We start from the raw sequence: 17,334 nt of genomic DNA, 5'->3' as shown, positions 1-17,334 counted from the left end.
TCCAAGTGAGCGGGAAAATGTACTTTTGTTATTATTTTTTTGGGTTAATTTAATAGTACCAGAATCTATAAACTACAGAGGATTTTGACTAGATAACACTATAAAAAAAAAAGGTTTTGATCGAGAAGAACTACTGTTTGTGCAAGTGGAAATATCAAAGTGACATGGATTCTTCCTTAACAACGAAAAAAAAACTAATATTAATATTCTTTTCAGCTTGAATTTCTTGATTACTACTATATGGTTTCAAAATGGAACTGTTTGGCTATCCCCAAATATTTTTGGGTATATTCCATGATGACCCCCTTTCTAAGGGTTGCGTTTGGCCTTGGCAGCCATAATCGATGTGCAGTGTATTTGGGTGGTCCTTCCGTTTGTCCTTTTTTTTTTTTTAAATAAATTGACCAACATTAGAAAGGAAAAAGAAAAGAGAAAAAACTAATGTGCAAATGCTTGTGCACGGTATAAATACGCCAAGCCACACGAGAGTTGTGGTCGACTGGGCACAGCAGAACAGAGTTGTGGCGAACCCATTGAGAATTTTTCTTCCGGCGAATTACCCGTCTCAGAAATGTTGGGAGAACTCAGGCTTTTTCAGCCATCAACTTCTTCTTCTCCTTGATGGAATTCGCTAAGGGCTTCCAGGTATGGAAATGGTGGGATTCTCGAAACGGGGCCGCCCAACTCCTCCCACCACCGTTGCCAACCGTGCAAATCCAACAACTCCCACCACAGTCGCCAACCGTGCAAGTCAAACTCCAACCTAGTGCAGCATCTCAACATGAGGAGCAGCCGTCCCTGCCTACCGTCCGGCAACCTAATAATAACGGCGATTATCAGAACCCCAACTTCGTCGACTATGTGATGAAGATGCAATGGGCGTTGCTGGTCATTGGAGTTTGCATTGCAGCCTTTAGCGCCGCCTTGCAAGCTCTCCGCACTCCTGCACCTCTCCCTCCAACCTTTCACTGGTTTTGCATGCTTCTGGAGCTGGCCGTTCTTGCTTTGTTGGTCTCCGTTTACATCCACCGCCGCGACGAGACGGCATCTCTTGTCATGGCACATGTTGCAATTTTCTTGGGCGCCACTGCATTCGTGCTGGCCATTGGAGTGACTTTTCCGGCTCCGCTCACTGGGATGTCCATCGCACTCTACTTCGTTGCAATCCTCGCAAACATCTTTGCTAATCGTTGAATCTCCTGCTCAGGTATTGGTTTATTAACCTTTTCTTTTTCTTTTTGGCATTTTTCAGCATATTTTGAATTTTTTTTTTATATCCATATCGACATGGCTGAAACAGGGCTTGCCAGGACGTACTACTCTGTTATTCTCTGAAATGCTCGAACATCTTCGCTGATATGATGACGCCAAAATTCTCCGAAAAGTTAAGCTCAAAGCTGATGTTTTTTCGCTTTGTCTTTTCATTTGTGCGTGTGTGTGTGTTTGGGAGGGTCGTTATACATGTATTTTACGAATGTTTTTGTTGTCGGAAATATGCAAGTCACGTACTTCATTTGCCGACTAGTCCAGTAGCATAATTCCCCTCAAGGATGTTTTATGATTTCTATGTTCGTACTGTTCCATTCTTGGAATGTGAACATCATGCTATAATTGAATTTCTGGTTATATATAAGTGCATCTTTCCCTGTTCTGAAGAGTGTGAAGCCTATTATTAATTGGATTGATGGAACTGAATTATTTATTTCACAAAAAAGAAGAAGAAGAAGCGAGCAGAAAATTCGAGTGTCAATATACGGAGATTTTAATTTCTGCACCTGATGATTGGTTTTATTGCGCAGTGCATGCAGCGAAAGAAGAAAGAATGTGGATAAGAAATTAGGAATAACTAGAATTGTTAACCATGATCGACGTTTTTCTTTAGGCTTCATTTGGATGGAGAGAAAAGGACAGAAAAGAAAAGATTCTGAGAGAAACCCGTACCGTTTCATTCGTTTGGGAGTTCTAACATGGACAGAAGAGAAAAGAAAAGAACGGATAGGAGTCCCTCCAGCCGGTGAAAATTTTTCCGCCCAAAAGTGGGAAGAAAAGGACGGAAACAACTTGGGCTGCCAAAAGACATTTCTAATATGACAATTTTGTCCTTTAAAAGCTGAGACAAAAATTTATTATTCCCATTATATCCTAAAATTCATTTGTAAAACCACCGGTGCAAGGCTTTCTCAGCTCTTACTTTCAATACTTGCAACTAGATTCACTTGGCTTTCTTCCGTTCGACACCCACAATTCAATACAAAAGGTATTTCTTCAACTCAATCTCTTCTTTCTTTCTTTCTTTGCTCAATCTTCTTTAGAGAATTATGAAAAAAGGATTTTTTTTTGTGTAGATTGTTATTGTTTATATTCTAAATTTTTTTGTTCATTTTCTGTCATAAAATTCTTGTCTGTGGGAAATCTTGATTTTTATATTATTGATTTGTGATTATATCTTGCATGGTTATGGTAAATGTAAGTTTCAGTGGTGGTACATGAATATGAAATTTAAATGCATACATTCTATTTGTTTATTTGCCTGTGTAAGCTTCAAATTGTAAAATGATGAACACGGAGTGTTTGGCTGCATGTCAATATTTGTCAAAGTGTGGCCATGTAAACTTTTGTGTAATGTTTGTTAATTCTTCTGGACTAATTCTTTATGTTTGTCTAATGTTTGTTAATTTGAGGAAACTTTGCTAGTTCCAAAGCATCAACCATTTGCTCTGGCTAACATGCGCCTTTTAGTTCTCTACCTTACAAATAATTTGTCTAGTAAAATTGCTTCAACAACTATTGGAATGGATTTAAAGTGGAATTTTTTCTCTTCTAAATGGAACTGGTTACCTTACAACTGCCGGGCGTTCCAGCAAAATTGCTTGATGAATGTTTTAACGGCTCGATTTTTGTTCTCCTTCAGTTTTATATGCAGGGAAGAAAATACTTTTGAAAATACTTTAACTGGTTACCTTATATGAGCATGTTATCATGTTCAAAATACTTTTGAAGATACAAGCTAATTTTGGAAATTGAAGATGATTCCAATTACCCACTGGACATTTCATGTTTTGAAATTATGTAGATCATTGGATCCATATTTTTGCTTAGAAGTTGATAGAATTTCTTTTGTATCAGGAGTAAATGCTCATGTGGATTCGGAAATTTGAATGCTACGGGAAAACCAAGTTGCATTCCATATAATCCTGGTTTATGTATATTTTGAGTTCACTTGGTTGCATTCCATTTTATTGAGTTCTCCTTATCTTGATAGTGACGCAGAGGCAGTTCGGCAAGATAATATATTGAAGCTTGAAGTTGCAGAGTTGAAGTCCAAATTTTGTGAGAGAACCCAAGCTCTCATCCATGGTGACCCTTCATACAGGTTCTATCATGGTTACTAGCAATTCTACTCAAGTTATAGATCCAGAATTTTCTTTCTACGCGCCGATGGGATTTGATGTTGGAGCTCTTATTGGAAACTTAATCCTGGCTTATTTTGCACAAGATGAACATGCAAATGAGGGAAATGACAGAAAGGAATATAAGCTGTGGATATTGAAAACTATAGAAGAGACGTGGAATCTTTTTTATAAAAAGTTTACTGCTTTCTGGGATGAACACAAGGATGGCCCTGGTGAGGCATATCTGCCTGAAATTTTTAATAATGCAGAAATTCATCTGTTGGCAAAACAGAAATATATGGAAGATCTGTTCCATGACAGTCTTGGATTTGATGCTGAAAAAATGACAAGGAGAATTGTTGGGGTGGCTCATGTTGAAGACTTCGAATCAATAGCTGAGCCAGAGAAACGTGCGAATTATGAACGGCAAGCTCTCACCTTTGCAAATTTGCTTCTGAAAGAAAGACGAAGCTTCAAGAGCATTGGTGAAGTTGTGTCCGCCGTTCAGCAGTCTAAATCATGAGAAACTCCTCAAATTTATGATTTTAAATATTGCAAGGATAATTGAGTTAAATTGTGATATACAGTAATAACTCCAAAGGACAAGCAGAATGTATTCAAGGGTAATAAGAGATTTCTTAAGTTTTGTGTCCCAAAAAAAATTTAAAAAAATAAAAATTGAAAGGGCAAATATGTAAAGTTGCATTCTCATAAAATCCTTTCTTTCCATATCTCTCCAACTCTCAAATAAGGGAAATATGTTTCTTTTCTTTTCTTTCATTGAACTCCCAAACGAAATATGCATCTTTTCTCTTCTTTTCCTTTCTTTTCTAAGTTATCTTTTCTCTTCTCTTCTCTTCCTTCATCTACTCCCAAACTAAGCCTAAGCCATGATTGAATTCAAGATCGAAGCTGATACTCGGAATGTTCCACAAATGTTCTGCCATAAAAACTCAATTTTTTCTTTTAGCGAATTACCAAACTACATCACTCTTGTTAATCATAAGTTGGTGAGTTTTTCTCATTTAAGGAATTACTTTTGACAGGTAGCTCATTCAAATGATTTATCAAACAAGTCAGAGTTCCTTGATTAATCACCTCTATCAAGTGATAACTGTTTTAGACCCTTACATTTCACAACTAGTCACTTACATTTTACAGCTATAAACACTACTCAAAATTCCTTATACATGTGAGAAGATTATAATCATATACTAGGGCACACCAACTTCTAATTGCATAATTAATGGAAGAACAATAATTCACTGGATGTACAAAACTGAACCCAGGTATAATTTAAATCTAGGCCCAATTCTATCCTAGAACAAAATTTTATGCGTCACGCATATGGCGTCAGAAATGATATACATGATATAATCTCAGTCTTAACATTTTCTTTCTTATACCAATCTTCACTCTTAACCTTTTAGAAATAGGTATACTAGCAACCGTTGCTACCTTAAATTCGTACACATATATTTGGCAGCTGTACAGTTTGCCGCATAAAATGAATCAGGAAGAAAACAATAACAAGGAGAAAATGAACAGATGATTCGAGCAAAAAAGCTACATGGGCCTTATCTTGAGAGCATGGGGTCATGTTTCAAATTCCGTGTTGTATTGAATGAAAGGGCTTGTGATGTTTGGTTTTTGGAGAGCAGTGTTGAATAATGGGCTACTTATGAAAATGGAATGGACCGGCCCAAAATCTTGTGGCCTCATTCTGATCGAGACCCCAGTCCAGGACAGCATTGGCAGCAAAAGTTGGAATTAAAAAAAAAAAAAAAAAATTCTCTTGGCCCTGGGGGAAGATTTTGATTTTTCTGTGCACTGCTTGTGAACTGTGAATTGTTTGGGTGAGAATTATTTAAGCGAGTATAAGTTTATTTAAACAAAAAGAGAAAAGTGCGATTTTAGTATCCAAATTTCGACAAATGAGCAATTTTAGTCTTCAAATTTTGAATGAAAAAAATCCGGTACATAATCTTACAAGTTTTGAGCGCATTTAGTACTCTTGACGGATCTTTCCCAAATTGCTATTGGAAAGAGTCACGTGATAGTCATATGTCTAGCAACTATTTTATAAAAAAATGACAAAAAAATGTAAAATTTCCTTCTGACAATAAGTACCAAGTTTAAGGCCTAATAATAGCATGTGATTCAGTCATTTAAAATCAAAACAAATTTAACATAAGAAAAAAAACTCCTACAAGCAAATCACAAACTAAAAAGGCGAATCTTAGAGGCTAAATTTCACCAAGTTTTCTTATAATTTCATGGTTGAATTCATAAAGTGTCAATTGAAATAAGAGTGTAAATTTTTTTTTTCATATGAGGAAATGGGAATAAAGAAGAGGTGGGGATAGAAGATGGATAGTTTTCAGTCTGTGATTTATTTGCCCGTAGGAGCTTTTCTTACTCTAAATTTGTTTCGTTTTTGCATAACTGAATCACGTGTTATTATTAGTCCTTAAATTTGGTACTTAGTACGAGAAGAATATTTACGTTTTTCACTTTTTTTATAAAATAGTTGTCACACATGTGTCTATCATGTAACTCTTTCCAATAGCAAATTGGGAAAAAAACTCATCAAGGGTACTAAATGTGCTCAAAAGTTGTAAGATTAGGTACCAAATTTGTTTTGGTCCAAAATTTGAAAACTAAAACTGCTCATGCATTAAAGTTTGGGTACTAAAACTACAATTTTCTATTTGTTTAATAATTGGATTTAAACAGAGTGCTTTTTTTCTTTTCTTTTAATGAGAGGATTTAGACACAAGTTTAATTTAGGGCAGAAATTTCCAGGACATTGCGCTATAAAAGTTAGACAATGACAAATTGGCACTTAATTGTCAAAGTTCTAAAGAAGGTGCCAAAACAAACAGATGGTCACCGGTCAGCGTATGGCGATTCACCTCAAAAGTAAACTACTTGCCTTATACTAGGACTTTAAATACGTATCTTATACTTGCCTTATACTTGACTTAATACTAGAACTTTAACAACAACATAAATACATTAAATGCCAATGGCTAGTAATATTGTCAGAACAAAAATTAGGATTCAGATCAAATTTTTATTCACGAGACAACTTTGCTCTTACTTAACGTTTTGCAATTAAATTTCAAAATTTTAGGGTTTCAAATGAAACTCTCCTAAATTTTAATTACTCCTCCTACATCTTATCAGTCAATCATTCCTTGTCTATTATCTACTCCACAATGCTTATCATCTTCGTTCTCCTTTCCCCCAAACAACTGAACCACAAACACCCCAACTAGAAACTCAAGCACCAAATTGGAACCCAAAAGAACCTCATGAATTCCTTTTTCCTCTCATTCCTGTTGGCAACTTTGTCAATATCCTCCAATTCTGCATATCACTTCTTTTTCTTTTTTCATCTTCTAGAATTGAAATCAATGATCATGAAGAAAGAACAAACAAATGGGCTCCAAAAGACATCTGTTTTTTTTTTTCCCAAGTATTTAATCACCCTTTTATTTGTTGAACTTTGCATATTATTTGGTTGGAAAAAAGAGTCAAATGGGATGTTTGTCAATTTCAATTAGGGAAGATTAAGCTTTTGTTAAAATTTTTAGATGAAACTGGATTGGAGGTTAATGGTTGTGGCAGTGATAGCAGCTTTATTATTGTGGATATCATGATGATCAAGAATAAAACATTTTTGTAGTTGGAAACAGGAAAAGGAAAAAAAAGGTTTGTCATGGGCATTAGAGGATTTAGTTGAAATAATGATTCTTAATATAAGAAAGGACAAAATTGTCTCATAAAGTGAAATTTGCTCTTAATCCTATTTTTTGCTTTGACAATACGAGCTGCCAATGCCAATACATATTAGCTCACCAGTTAGCATATGGTGATTCACCTAAAAGTAAACTATTTGCCTTATACTAGGAGTTTAAATACGTATGACGTATCTTATACTTGACTTAATACTAGAACTTTAACAACAGCATAAATACTTCAAATACCAACACACATCAGTTTAGTTGATAAGTTTAGGTCACTTCCACAGGGACAATGTTCTAGTGACAGTCATTAGAGTCAAAACTACCCTAAAAAAAACTAGAGCGGATCCTCGGCTCCATTTTTCCCCGCCCCTATTGAGCCACATTTTGATATTTTTTGCCATGTGTCCTTACTTGTCATGTAAATCTCGCAATCACTGAAGCAATAGTTGCAAGCTACTACATTGAAAGATATATACTTTTTCTTGAATATCAAATGATACTCGTTGTTTCACCTGGTTCCATTGAAATCAAAAGTATCAATTCAATAAATTAAAAAAATTTTGAATAATCGTAGAAAAATATTTTTTAAACTATTACTTCAAATAATACTCATTATTCTTTTTTTTTAGTTATCATAAATTTTTTTTAATTTGCAAAAACTAGTACTTTTGATTTCAATGGAACCAAGTGAAATAATGGGTATTATTCAATGTTCAAGAAAAAGTATATCTTTCAATGCTAGCTTGCAACCATTGCCTCACCAGTTATGAGATTTACGTGATAAGCAGAGACGTGTGGCAAATATACATTAAGGGGCCTCAACAGGAGTTAGGAAAAATAGATTAGGTTCGCCCCTTCCCCCTTAGTATAGGATAGATTACGTCATCTCAAAAAAAAAATGGATTAGGAAAAACAGGCCCGAGGGTTTGCTCCGAAAAAAAACCTTTCAATAGTCAAACATGAAATAGCACCATATACTGTATGAGATATTTTATACGAGGACACCTGTGCAGAATCAGCACCTGGAGTAGGTCAGCCTCGAATCAAATCTTTACGAAGGGTAAAGGAAGAAACTGCATGCCATTGGTTCCTTAGACAACAAAGGCCAATAACTTCCCACCATTATTAATTTAAATGCATTGTAAACCCAAACTAAAAATTCATTTTTTTGATGTTTTATTTATTTATTAGGATACAACTTGCTTTCTTCATTTTTTTTTATTGTAGTCAAACTTCACGACTAAACCAAAGTAGTGCATTATATTTATGCTCTTCCCTTTCCAAAATAGGCTAAGCCTACTCATTGATCATATGTTATTTACGTAAATACATTTTGTAACAAGATGCATGAGTTGCTTTTATATATCAAAATAGAGATCTGACATTGTCTGCCTAGAGCAGATAGTAGTCTAATAAAGTCTTTCTGTAATTTACAAACCAAAAAAATCACGATTACTTTTAAGTTATTTTACAAGTCTAACAAAGATTATCTAACTTTGTTTTGCATTACTTGAGAAAAACAATGGAATGGAGTTTACTTCTGTTGATTCTTGAGCAAGTCTTTCTCCAAAGGTGTTGGTGTTGGAAGCCTGAACAAAAACTAAAGATAAGTCTCTGCTAAAAAAAAAGGTCCTAATGTTTCGATCGATTAAGTATAGCGTATTAGTTGAAATGAGTGAAGATGCGGACAAAGTACGACTTATGTATAGTTTTATACATAATATGTATAGTTCTATATGAACACCATCTTCACTTGACAATGCATAGTGTCCGAAGATTAGTTAAGCGATAATATGGGAGAATTAGAGCTCATACGAATATCGTCATCACTTTCTTCACCAGGTCATTGTCAAGCGACGGTGGTGTTCGCATGGGTGCTGCGTATTCTCGGAAGATTAGCTAAGTAGTGTTGTGGTAGAATATTAGAAGGTTGAGGCTCCAAAATTGGCATTCACTTGATAATAATGACCTGGTGAAGAAAGTCAAGAAGATCTGAGCTCATACGAACATCGTCATTCACTTTCTTCACCATGTCATTGTCAAGTGAAGGTAGTGTTCGCATGGGTCCTGCGTATTGTTAGAAGATTAGCTAAATAGTAATGTGGTAGAATTAGAAGAGTGGGGCTCCAAAATCGGCACTCACATTCACAGGAGTGTTTTGTCATTGGATATTGTAGAAATTAACATGCATGGCTACATGGCCACGTGTTTTGTTTTATAGATTGACACTTACAGGTGCCTGAATGCAATTGGCACTCTTAAATTTGAGAACAAGTCATCGTTTTAGTAGTACTTTTGTTCTACAGTCTTTCACCTAAAACTTTCCGACGATTAGTCAGCACAGAAGTGGTGTGTAATTTTTTCCAGTCCTGGTGTCTGTGGCGCCCACCGGGCCACCACCCTTTCCGTGGGAACGCACCCACAAGGCAAAGAATCTATGTATATGCTTGTCCGACGATATAAATTGAGGTGCAACACAACAGAGGTGGCAAACCCATTGAGAATTTTTCTTCCGGAGAATTACCCGTCTCAGAAATGCTGGGAGAACTCAGGCTTGCAGCTATCAACTTCTTCTTGACCTTGAAGAATTTCGCTCAGGGTCAGGGCGGCTTCCCGGTATGGAAATGGTGGGAGTCTCGAAACGGGGCCGCCCAACAGTCGCCAACCATGCAAGTCCAACTCCAACCTGGTGCAGTATCTCAACTTGAGGAACAGCCGTCCCTGCCTACCATCCGGCAACCTAATAATGGCGATGATGATCAGAACCCCAACTTCGTCGACTATGTGATGAAGATGCAATGGGCGTTGCTGGTAATTGGAGTTTGTATTGCAGCCTTTAGCGCCGCCTTGCAAGCTCTCCAAACCACTGCACCTCTTCCTCCAACCTTTCACTGGTTTTGCATGCTTCTGGAGCTGGCCGTTCTTGCTTTATTGGTCTCCGTTTACATCCGCCGCCGTTACGAGACGGCATCTCTTATCATGGCACATGTTGCAATTTTCTTTTGCGCCACTGCATTCGTGCTAGCCATTGGAGTCACTTTTCCGGCTCCGCTCACTGGGATATCCATCGCACTCTACATCGTTGCAATCCTCGCAATCATCTTTGCGAATCGCTGAATCTCCTGCTCAGGTATTTGTTTATTAACTTTTTCTTTTTCTTTTTGGCATTTTACAGCATATTTTGACTTTGTTTTTTTTTATATACATATCTACCTGGCTGAAACAGGGCTTGCCAGGACGTACTTCTCTGAAATGCTCGAACATCTTCGCGACGCCAAAATTCTCCTAAAAGTTAAGCTCATGCTTTTTCGCTTTGTCTTTTCATTTGTGTGTGTGTTTTTGAAAGGATTGTTATCCATGTATTTTACGAATCCGTGTAAACAGGGCAGATGTTGTTGTTTTTGCTGTTGTTGTCTCAAGGATGTTTTATGACTACCACGGTCGTACCATTCCATTCTTGGAATGTGGACATCATGCTATATTTGAATATCTGGTTATATGTAAGTGCATCTTTCTTGTTATGAAGACTGTAAAGCCTATCATTGGATTGATGGCACTGAATTATTTATTTCACAAAAAAAAAAAGAAGAAGAAAAAAAAGAGAGCAGAAAATTAGTGTCAATAACTAGAATTTCTGCACCTGAAGATTGGTTTTATTGCAGTGCATGCAACGAAAGAAGAAAGGATGTGGACAAGAAATTGGGAATAATTAGAATTGTTAACCATAATCCGACTTTACAAAAAAAAAAAAAAAAAAAAGAAGCCATGATTGACTTTATTCTCTTGAAAAAAAATAAAGAGACCTCTTCAAGGAAACTTGAATTCAACATCGAAGTTGAAATTCCACGAATCTTGTGCCATAAAGACTTGATTAATGGTAGGGCAAGAATGCACTGGACGTACAAATCTGAACCCAGGTATAATTTAAATCTAGGCCTTCTATCATAGAGCATCTGATGAAGTAAGCAAGCGCAGGAAAGCTCTGATATACTAGCTATTTTTCTTCTAATATCTCCTGTAAATTGGAGCTTCAAGATAATATGTAATAGTTCAATAGCATAAAAGTGCCATTAATACCCTGTGATAACCGATGATGCGGTACTGCCATAATGCTTGCTCAGGAGTACAAGTAAGAAAGCAAAATGGCTCCTCCTCACAGATAAAAGAATACTGATGCCTTATCTGGTAATATTATGATTACATATGAGTCGATTCATTACAAACATACAATGCCAATATGTAACACGCTCATTACTTTTCTATCGTGATTTAACCAAGCCTATTTGACTGACATCAAGGTAAACTGTAGTGTCTTCCACCACTAGGAGTAACCTGATATCCAAATTGTGTTGTATTACACAGTGAACGGACAAGCCTAAAAATAGTCGACATGATGACTTCCTGAAAGAAAGCAGCTCGCTGCCTTCTCTCCTCATAATTTTGTTCTTGAACTGCATCTGGAAAACATGGTGCTCTTTTAACTTCTCTCCTCATAATCTTCCAATGACTATAGATTTCATTTGTGGAAGATTCATCTCCAAAAGAAAGCCAGAAGATTCATCTCAGTGGTCGGCCTTCAAACTCCAAAAGAAAGCCATACATAAGCCAATTCAAGCGGACCCACAAAAAAGGAAAAATTCATCAGTCCAACTACGCCAACTTGTTCAATGACTAAGAAGACTTTGGAGGAGCGAGGGATACCGTGTTTATTTATATCGTACATGCTTCCATATCTCAACCGTCTCAGAACATGCATTTAATTCAATGGCTAAAACAATCTGAAAGCCACGTAGAGTGCGCCACAATTCAACAATTCAAAGATGTTAACGAGTCATTAGATTGACAGCAAAATTCAGAGAGAGAGAGAGAACGAAGAAATTCAACATTTCTTCTTCGAGTGTGAAAATGGAAACTTCGTTGCACCTTACCACAAAAATATTACTCTGATGATTTGTGAATTTCTTGACCTTTGTCATCAATCTTGCCGAGCACATCCGTCTATTTATATGTAAGGAAACAAATCAAAAGTTGTCCTAAATCAACGACAACATGAAAAAAAACCCAACCTAAATCAAAATATCAACATAAAAAAAACCCAAAACATATTTATAGGATGATATTAAATGTGGTACAAATAATGGTCCTGCCACAAGTGATTGATCAATTAATACCAGAAATATAAGAAGTGGAATAATGTTTCATACGATATCTTTACTTCATACGGTAGGAATTGGCAACAATTTGCGGGCATGAGATCTAATGATCATCTCACTGCTCTTTTTAAAGTATACAATGATCAACTAATTTGGGCACACCTAAACTAGTATACATACACCAACTGAGCAAGCATGCTATAGAAATAAATTAGACTTCATATGATTAATTTAATATGCCATGAACAAAAACTTTATATGGAACGACTCGTAAGCTAGCATAAGCTCAAGATTGAATAGGTTGTTTCTGCCTTCATTTTTCTTTTTCTTTTTCTTTTTTCCTTTACCAGTTTATGAGCTCACTCATATATCTTGTGGTATAGTTAAGTGCCATGCGGTCAATGAGTCAGAGTATGTACGCGTAGAATATTTATGTATGATTTTTGTCTAACAAGTGTCTATTGAATACCCATTAATATATATATATATATATATATATATATATTTCAGGTATCATATTTTTAAAAATGTAAAATTAATTATGAAAAATAAATAACTACAAGGGAGGATAAATAAGATTAAGTAGAGAAAGTATAGAAATACAAGAGAGGGTAATAATTATTAGTATGTGTATATATATGGTAGGTTAGGTGAATTTTAAATGTGTTACATACATTGGGCATTCATTAGAAAAATACTTTATGTAAAACGCTAAAGAGAGACATAAAAGGTGTTATTTCTAGATATAGCTAGTCCATCTAATTATTTCTCTAAATAACTACGTAATTATTTAGCAGGTGATTAGATGTTAAATGATTGGTAATATTTTCGTCTTTTCTTTTCTTGGATGTGGATAACATGCCATGGTTAAGTATCTAATTGTCGATAATTAAATCTTTTCAATTCTCAAACCTATCATTGGATTTACAGCTCTATAATTAAAAAGAGACAAAAGATAAGTACAGAAAAGAAAGAAAGGAACTACAAAGGAAGCTGTGGGGGAAAAGCAGAACAAAAGATTTGGAGAAAAACAGAATGGACTAGGAATGAAAGATCCCTTCAGTTCTGAAGCTGTTGTGGAGGGACAAGAAAAGGAAAACAAAACCAAAAAAAGAAAAAACAAGGATGGAGAAAAATAGTTTCCGCTTTATTTTTCTCGTCCCCGTTTTCACAAAGTCGAAACGTCCTTTCTTATTGTTGCAACAGATGCAGCGGAACAGAAGAACAGACAAGAACAACTTGGGGGAAATTAGATTTTATTAGGGTTGTAATCAGAATAGTTTACAAACTAAAATAAGGTGTATATATATAAGCGAGACTCCCGTACAACTCAGCGAAGGTCGAAAATCTAATTCAAGGCATCTCAACACTTACCCTTTCTTTTTCTTTTCTTTTCTTTCTTTTTTTTTTTCTCAAAACCTCCTATATAAAGCAGCTTCAACCTCCATCTACTTCAACCCCTCCCTCCTTCAACCTTAGAACTAAAATATTACTACGATGATGAATTTCTTGTTCTTTGTCATCAATCTTGTCAAGCGCATCCATCTCTTTGCCTTTGGAGCCTTAACTCGGAGACCAGGCAGTCCACAACAGTCCCCGTCCTCACCTCAGTTGCCAACTACCCAAGGAACCCAGGCTAATGCAACACATCCCACTGACCAGCAGCCACCCCCAACCAATACCTATGTTTACATGAAGATACAATTGCCATTATCAATCGTAGGAGTTTGTTTTACGGCTGTGGGTGCTACCCTACGAGCTCCCCAAACTCCTAAACCACTTCCAATAACTTTTAACTGGTTTTGCCTAGCTCTCGAGCTGTCCTTTCTCTGTGTGATTGTGTCTATGTATATACGAAGATGCATCCAGGTAGCATCTCTTATGATGGACCATGCTGCCATATTCTTAGCCTCCACGGCGTTCATGCTGGCCATCTCCATGAACTTTCCGATCCCATTTCTGAGCGATGAGTGGGATATGTGCCCCGCTGTCACCATCCATGCATTTATGCATGGAATAGGAGTTTGGTTGCTTCTACTGTACTTTCTTGTTTTTGAAGTCCTAGTCTGCTAGATCATGCGTGGAATGGGAAGTTGAAAGGTTTGTGTCAAATTTCTCAGACCCACAAAATCACATGTTTTGGTCGAGGGTATAAATAAAAAGCGAGGGGAGAAAATTCTTAAATTGTGATGAAAAAAAAAAGTTATTCTACAAAGGGGGTAATTTGTGGAGTTGGTTCCTGACTTGTGATCTTCGCATTTGTGAAATGCGAGTTCAGGTACCTCGCATTTCACAAATGCGAGGTAATTCTTTTCACGAAAAAAGAAAAAGAAGATCGCATTCTCCAAATGCGAGCTTACTCAGCTCGCATTAGGAGAATGCGAGATTAGGGACCTCGCATTTCATAAATGCGAGGTACTCAATTTGAAATCAATAAGACTTCCCAATTTCGCATTTCTCTTCCGTCATGGCTACCTGTACTCTTTCCGTGCAGCCTTTCACTCTCAAAATTATCTTGGTCTGAGCTTTGTCATCGGAAAGCAGAGCCACAGCTTTGTCGTCGGAATCTGTCGGCCTTCTCCTCGGAAGCTCTGCAATGTTGTAGAGTTGCGGCGTTTCTTCTCAGGCGAAACCAGAAAGGCGGCATTTCTTCCCGTCCGAAGCTGTCATCGGAAGCTCTCTACCATTGCAAAGCTTCCCCTTTGGGAACCCATCTCTGGTAGCTAGCTCCATTTAAGCCCGGCATCCGTCTTTCTCCATTTGCCATTCCTTTCACCAGAAACAGCATAAGAGGTAAGATTTTTTTTTCTGAGTTTTAATTTTTTTCTGGGATTTTTTGTTTTTACGAATTGAAGTGGCTTTTATGATTTGGTAATTTATTGGACATTGTTGTTGTTTCGGTTGGCAATTTATTTGTGACATTGTACATTGCTTGTTATCGGAGCTAAGTTTCTTCTTGTGGTTGATTACAAGAATGGGCTGTCCTAAGTTTCGGTTGGTGTAATGATAAATGTAGACAATAAAGAAGATAGCATGTCAGATACCTTAAAGATGAATCATGCTATGAAAATTCATAAAAGACAGGAATCTTTTTACGTGCACACAATGCGCAGGAGTGCTTGAATATCCTCATATAATAAATTTTTTTTGATCTAGCAATTAAAGATCTAGCAAGTAAATCTGATATAACTTTTAAGATCATGCTATCCTTTGAATTTTTTCCCCTGTTGCTGTCTGTACTTTGAAAAATAAATGGAGTAAGAATTTGTTTATGCACTTACAAAAAATTAAAATAAAAACAATTTATTTACACACTTTCGAATTTATCCATTAATTCTTTGTCTATCCTTTTCATTTTTCATTTTTGCAATTGAAGCATGTTAATTACTTAATCTTCTTATGCCAAGTTGTTATTAAGTTATCCTTAATGGTGTAACAATGTTTTGGACAAATCAAATGTTGGAAAAAAAAAATCTAAGTCCATAATGACAACAACTACTCAAACAATTATACTTGAATTTAAGCACTCTTATCCTTCCAAATTTTTAAACCCTGTATACGAAGTTTATATTAAGCACCATTTACTAAAGCTAACATTTATGGAGAAAATTCTTAAAGTGTGATGAAAAAAAAAAGTTATTCTACAAAGGGGGTAATTTTTGAGACTTGTGATCTTCGCATTTGTGAAATGCGAGTTCTGATACTTCGCATTTCACAAATGCGAGGTCAGTCTTTTACGAAAAAAAGAAAAACAATGCGGTTGCATCCACATACTTTTTCTTTTATTTTGATTAATTTTGCTGGAGGTTAGCAGTTAGCTATTGCTTTCATGTGGAGGCAACATGGGATTAACGTGGATCAATATTGTATTGCAGAAACATGAAAGAGAAAAAAAGGAAAAACAGCAATCAATATTGCATTCCAGAAACATGAAAGAGAAAAAAAAGGAAAAGCAGCAATCTAAGAACCATAGCTAGTTAATGCCAAGTTCTAAGTAGCTAGCTAGCCTACCAAAAAAATAAAATCTTTAAGAAGCCATGCCGAAGCTGCAAAGAAACTTTGTCCTGGCTTTCTTAGTATTTAGTCTAAAACACCCTGCCTCAAAGATATTAGTTGTCGCATGTGGTGATTACAGTATTGCTTAATTGGTTTATAGGTTTGGACTTAGTTAAAGTTTTCCTTAAGCATATGGTCTGATAGGCTTCATGAAGTTGCCCAGTTTTTTTTACAGAAATGGAGCAGAGGATCTGCCTAGTTGGTGGGCTATCATGCTATTACAATGTCTACACATTTGACTGCTATGTGTTTTATCATAGTCTACGGTATCTGAGTAGCTTCTAGTATAATTTCTACTTTTACTGCTACTAGGGGCATCTGTACTTGGAAGTACTGGCACCCTCATGCTATCCATGCTAGCTTTAGGATCCATCACACTTTCCTGCAAACTCTGGAGAAAATTCTTAAATTGTGATGAAAAAAAAAAAATTATTCTACAAAGGGGGTGATTTGTGAAGTTGGTTCCATAAATGTGATTTTCGCATTTGTGAAATGCGAGTTCAGGTTTTGTGCTCATACATTTTGCTTTTACTCAGGAAAAGTAATTAAAAATATGGCTTGGTAGCAGCAAAACTTTTTTTGTTTATTTTCTTTTTAATGGACTGACTATAACCATTACTTGCTAATTGTCGATATGAAAATGATGCTATATATATCAGATTCAAGCCATAGTTAAATTGTTGGGCATCAAAAATGAAAGAAATGGTAAAGAGCATAAACTGTAAGACTCGCATATGAGAAATGCGAACCTAGCACAGATCGCATTTATAGAATGCGAACACCTCCCTTGTCGGAATAGGACACCAAAGTAACCCCCTTCGTAGACCTTTTTTATTTTCTATAAGTATGTTTTCTATACCTATGTTATTTAGTTTACCAACGCATATTTTCTTTGAAATTGGGGGAATAGATCCAAAAAGGTATATCGGAACAAGCAAGATCTACGGGAACGAGGTGGTTCATCTGAACAAATCCCTCATT

General features: G+C 36.2%; 1 pseudogene; it reads left to right on the top strand.

The window, feature by feature from the left end:
• Nucleotides 1-3,158: 3,158 nt before the first annotated feature.
• LOC113777891 lies at nt 3,159-4,024 on the top strand (annotated as a pseudogene).
• Nucleotides 4,025-17,334: the final 13,310 nt, after the last annotated feature.

This window comes from Coffea eugenioides, chromosome 7 (assembly GCF_003713205.1).
Source record: "Coffea eugenioides isolate CCC68of chromosome 7, Ceug_1.0, whole genome shotgun sequence".
Taxonomy (NCBI): Eukaryota; Viridiplantae; Streptophyta; class Magnoliopsida; order Gentianales; family Rubiaceae; genus Coffea; species Coffea eugenioides.
This window is presented reverse-complemented; position numbering and strand designations above follow the sequence as displayed.